The following is a 5597-nucleotide window of genomic DNA, read 5'->3' as shown; positions in this document are numbered from 1 at the left end:
CGGGCAGCGGCCGGGTGTTGTGTGCGGGTAGCGGCCGGGTGTTGTGTGCGGGTAGCGGCCGGGTGCTGTGTGCGGGCAGCGGCCGGGTGCCTGTGCAGGCGGCAGATGGCTGCCGCCCGCACGCAAGCACAGGTACCCGGCCGCTTGCACACAGGGTGGGCGGCCAGCCTGCTGGCTGCCACTCTGTGCTTGTGGGGCGGGCGGCTGTGCAGCAACTTGCCCAGTTTGTCCGCGGTCCCAGTTTCAAATGGTGGCTGCGGGCGCGTGTGCAGATGGAGCCCTTGGATGAGAGCTCCATCTGCGCAGGCGCCATTATTTGAACCAGGACCGCGGACACTGGGACACTCACTGCAGCGGCTTGCTGCATGACTCACCCGCCACCACCATGGGCCCCGCGGCTCCTACCACCATGGATCCCCCGGATCCTGCCACCCCGGACGCCGCTGCCACTGACCCGCCGTGCCTGCCAGCAAATCCGCTGCCTCCTGTGACTCCGCTTCACGACCACTGCTGCCCCCCTCCGGTAAGAGAACACCAGATTATAAGATGGACCCCATTTTTCTTTTTTTCACCTTTTTTTATTGCTAAGCTTGGGGTGCGTCTTATAATCCGGTGCGTCTTATAAAGCGAAAAATACGGTAAATACTGTGTTAATATTTTATATATTACTATTAATGTATAAAACCAAATTCTCAATCCAAATTTAATTTTATATGCTCAGTACAGGGCAAAAAAGAGCAATGCATTTGCAATCCCGAGAATTTGGCATCAACTAACTGACCACTCAACCAATTGCTACTTCTGCATAGTGGACCCTTCTAAACGACAAACTGGCAAAAAGAATGTCACTTAACATCCTGACATTCCTTCAACCATCGCCACCAGATCTGCACCACCCTGAGCTCCCTTTACCAACTCCTCCAGAAACAGATCAACCACCTTAAGGAGAAAGCAGCAAGTTAGATACCAAAGAAGAATTTGTATATTCCGATATCAATTTTTCGGATACAGCTGAAAAATAGAGGTTATGCTATCTGAACCAAAAGGACCACAACAATCTGATCAGAGAACTTTGTCTCACAATGCTGAGTTTCTGACATCAAGTCTCAATCAATGTGACTTATTAACTAAAAGCCTTCAAGTTACAGATTTTTAGTAAATTAATTCTATAAAACACACTTTTTAAATAGGAGGGAATCGCGCCATGTCTTTGATTCTTTCAGTTGTGGTTTTATTAATTATTTGATATGACCTGGCCATTTATACTTTACTCATCAGTCTGCAAATTGTTAACAAATCATTCTTATTTTCAATTGTTTTGTGACTTAATGCCTTCTCTTTCTTTTATTTGCAGATTCTCTGACATGGCATTGGGATGGCAATATCCAGTGTTCCTCCGCTGGCTGATATGGATGGCATAAATATTATTTCATTATTTTTTATTTTTTTAATTTGCCCTAACTTTTTAAGCGTTCTCTGTACCCATATTTTCTTGAGTACATTTTTTACAATCTAATAAAAAGAATCACCTGGTGTTGGATTTCTCTCTAAAAAATATTGTGTACTTTTCTGTAATGTTATATTTTTTTCCTATTTTTTTGGGGTAGTGGTATTTTATTTTCATTTCAGTAATTATATAAAAGTGCTGTAAATCTTTTTGAATACTTTCGAGCATATAATCAGCGCAAAGTACTAGAAAGTTATGAAAAATATAAAATAAAATAAACAAAAAACCTAAAAAAAAATAGGATTTAATTTGTCGATCACTTTACTTCTCCAGGCCGCAGCATTATCAAGTTTTTTATTTTATTTAGTAAAAGTTTCTAACATTTCCCCCTTTTCAGAAAATTGGGTAGGGGTTTTAAACTAATGAGTTAAAGCTAGTGGTAAGAGGGGGGTGCTGTGCTAATGCGTTTGAATTTTCTATTTTAAAAAAACAACTTGTATTTTTAGACTTGGAGTTGTAAAAGCATCTAGTTTTTTTGGATCCTAATTTTTCTCAATTTCATTCATGTTTTAATTTTTAGAATTCAATTCCAAAAGAGTATAAAGGGTTAAAAATGTGACCAAATTGTTCATAATGTCGGTATACTCATCACCAAACCAATAAAACATGGTTAAAAAAAAGATAAAGCCTAATCATTTAATTTGCTGTTCTGCTGAGTATGGAAACTTATGTACAAAGCTACAGATAATTATGCTCAGTACAGGGCAAAAAAGAGCAATGCATTTGCAATCCCAAGAATTTGGCATCAACTAACTGACCACTCAACCAATTGCTACTTCTGCATAGTGGACCCTTCTAAACGACAAACTGGCAAAAAGAATGTCACTTAACATCCTGACATTCCTTCAACCATCGCCACCAGATCTGCACTACCTTGAGCTCCCTTTACCAACTCCTCCAGAAACAGATCAACCACCTTAAGGAGAAAGCAGCAAGTTAGATACCAAAGAAGAATTTGTATATTCCGATATCAATTTTTCAGATACAGCTGAGAAATAGAGGTTATGCTATCTGAACCAAAAGGACCACAACAATCTGATCAGAGAACTTGGTCTCACAATGCTGAGTTTCTGACATCAAGTCTCAAGCAATGTGACTTATTAACTAAATGCCTTCAAGTCACAGATTAGAAAATCCGTCACCAAGCTTTCTCCAGCTTCTTCAGTTGTCAAGATGGACTGTGCTTCTTCAACAATTTAGCCAATCCATTTAAAGCTATAGGAATCACCTGTATCCCCAAGGAGTGGTGTCTGTTCATAGATAGTTCATGCAAGAGCCTTAAAGCTCCCTCATGAACTAACATACTCATATAATAATACACTTATTTGTTAGCTATTGTACCCAAGGTTAATTGAATTTCTTTATAGATGTATATTTAAAGTGAAATGTTGATTGTTTCTATGATAAAACATGTTTATTTTAAAATGTTGTGTTTTTGCTAAATTATTACAAAACCAGAATAGGCCATTGTCACATAATCAAAGTTATGGTATAATTCAGGGTCAAAGCAGCGTAGTCTAAGCATATTGGAGAGGAGGTTTTTATTATCCACTCCTTGCAGTCTAACAGGATTGGGGCTAACTAAAGAAAAGTTTAGGACTGTAGGGGAGGTGGGTTAGGACTGTATTTGTATATATTGATATCTAAAACTGTCACAGTGTTGTATATAACACCAACTGCAAAAAGCAATTGCCATGCCTAAGAGAAAGATTAATGCCGATGATGCTGGAGATTCCAGAGATAAGCTGAAGAACAGGTCAGCAAAGTTGTCGGGTAAACCTGCACCACCAAAGACAAAAAAGGAAAAGTCAGCAGTAAAAGTGAAGTCCAAAGTAAAAAAAATTCTAGCAATAGGAAATAGAGGAGGTAAAGGCAAACAGATTGAAGAAGGTAACAAAAAAGAAGAAGCTTAGGATGACATACCATCTGAAAATGGAGAAAAAAAAAAGTGAGACCCCAGCATCCGATGAAGACAAGGAATCCCAATCATAATAACCTGCATCTGTTTTACGTCTTTTATTAGAAGTTCATGTACCTCCCTTTTACAATTCAGAGGAATATTTTATCAGCTGTTTTGTAAATGTAAGTTTTTTAGTAATTTAATTCTAGAAAACACACTTTTAAAATAGGAGTGAATTGCACCATGTCTTTGATTTTTTCAGTTGTAGTTTTAATAAGTATTTGATGTGATCTGGCCATTTATACTATACTCATCAGTCTGCAAATTGTTAACAAATCATTCTTATTTTCAATTGTTTTGTGACTTAATGCCTTCTCTTTCTTTTATTTGCAGATTCCCTGACATGGCATTGGGATGGCAATGCCCAGTGTTCCTCCACTGGCTGATATGGATGGCATAAATATTATTTCATTATTTTTTATTTTTTTAATTTGTCCTAACTTTTTAAGTGTTCTCTGTACCCTTAGTGTCTTGAGTACATTTTTTACAATCTAATAAAAAGAATCACCTAGTATTGGATTTCCCTCTAAAAAATATTGTGTACTTATCTGTAATGTTATATTTTTTTCTTTTTTTTTTTGGGGTAGTGGTATTTTATTTTAATTTCAGTAATTATATAAAAGTGCTGCAAATCTTTTTGAATACTTATGAGCATATAATCACAGCAAAGTATTAAAAAGTTATGAAAAATATAGAATCAAATAAACAAAAAAAAACCCCAAAAACATAGGATTTAATTTAATCCAAGAAGTAGAATGAAGCGGCAACTCAACCTGGTTGTAGGCAAACTTTTAATCTGTGTTTACAGCAGACAACATAAACGGGGAGTGTAGGGGGGGTGCGGGGACGGCAGACGGACGACAGCCGTTTCGCGCTGTAGCTAGCGCTTTGACGAGTCTATCTGCTGTCCCCGCACCCTCCCTCCACTCCCCGTTTATGTTGTCTGCTGTAAACACAGATTAAAATTTCTCCTACCACCAGGTCGAGTTGCCGCTTCATTCTCCTTCTTGGATATTGATGTGCTTTCAGCAGAGCACCACCTAAAATGGCTGCATACACGAGTTCTGGAACAGCTGATCAACTGATTCCGTGAGTACAGCACAGTCAAACAGCATAGGGCAGCAGTGCCCAACATTTTCTCCATTGTCATAGGATTTAATTTATCGATCAGTTCACTTCTCCAGGCCACAGCATTATCAATTTTTTTTTATTTTATTTAGTAAAAGTTTCTAACATTTCCTCCTTTTCAGAGAATGGGGTAGGAGTTTAACCCCTTAGTGACGGAGCTAATTTTCACCTTAATGACCAGACCAAATTTTGCAATTCTGACCAGTGTCACTTTATGAGGTTATAACTCTGGAACGCTTCAATGGATCCCGGTAATTCTGAGATTGTTTCTTCGTAATATATTGGACTTCATGTCAGTACTAAATTTTAGAGAATATTTTTTGCGTTTCTTTGTGAAAAAAAACGGAAATTTGGCAAAAATTTTGAAAATTATGCAATTTTCAACTTTTGAATTTTTATACCGTTAAACCAGAGAGTTATGTCACATAAAATAGTTAATAAATTACATTTCCCACATGTATACTTTACATCAGTGCAATTTTTTAAACTAAATTTTTGGGGGTTAGGAAGTTATAAGGATTCAAAATTCATCAGCAATTTCCCATTTTTTCAACAAAATTTACAAAATCTTTTTTTAGGGACCACATCACATTTGAAGTGATTTTGGGGCGTCTAGGTGACAGAAAATACCCAAAAGTGACCCCATTCTAAAAACTGTACCCCCCAAAGTACTCAAAACCACATCCAAGAAGTCTATTAACTCTTCAGGTGCTTCACAGGAACTAAAGCAATGTGGAATGAAAAAACAATATATATATTTTACCTAAAAAATGTTGCTCTTGCGCCAATTTATTCACTTTTACAAGAAGTAACACAACAAAACAGAACCCAAAATTTGTTCCCCAGTTTCTCCTAAACGCGCTGATACCCACATGTGTTCAGAAACCTCTGTTTGGACAAATGGGAGGACTCGGAACAGAAGGAGCAATATTTGAATTTTGGAAAGCAAATTTGGTGAAATAGATTGCGGGTACCATGTTTCATTTGCAGGGCCCCTAAGGT

General features: G+C 37.9%; 1 pseudogene; it reads left to right on the top strand.

The window, feature by feature from the left end:
* Window positions 1-3201: 3201 nt before the first annotated feature.
* On the top strand, window positions 3202-3499 carry LOC142309844 (non-histone chromosomal protein HMG-14 pseudogene; annotated as a pseudogene).
* Window positions 3500-5597: the final 2098 nt, after the last annotated feature.

Source organism: Anomaloglossus baeobatrachus, chromosome 5 (assembly GCF_048569485.1).
Source record: "Anomaloglossus baeobatrachus isolate aAnoBae1 chromosome 5, aAnoBae1.hap1, whole genome shotgun sequence".
NCBI classification, from domain to species: domain Eukaryota; kingdom Metazoa; phylum Chordata; class Amphibia; order Anura; family Aromobatidae; genus Anomaloglossus; species Anomaloglossus baeobatrachus.
This window is presented reverse-complemented; position numbering and strand designations above follow the sequence as displayed.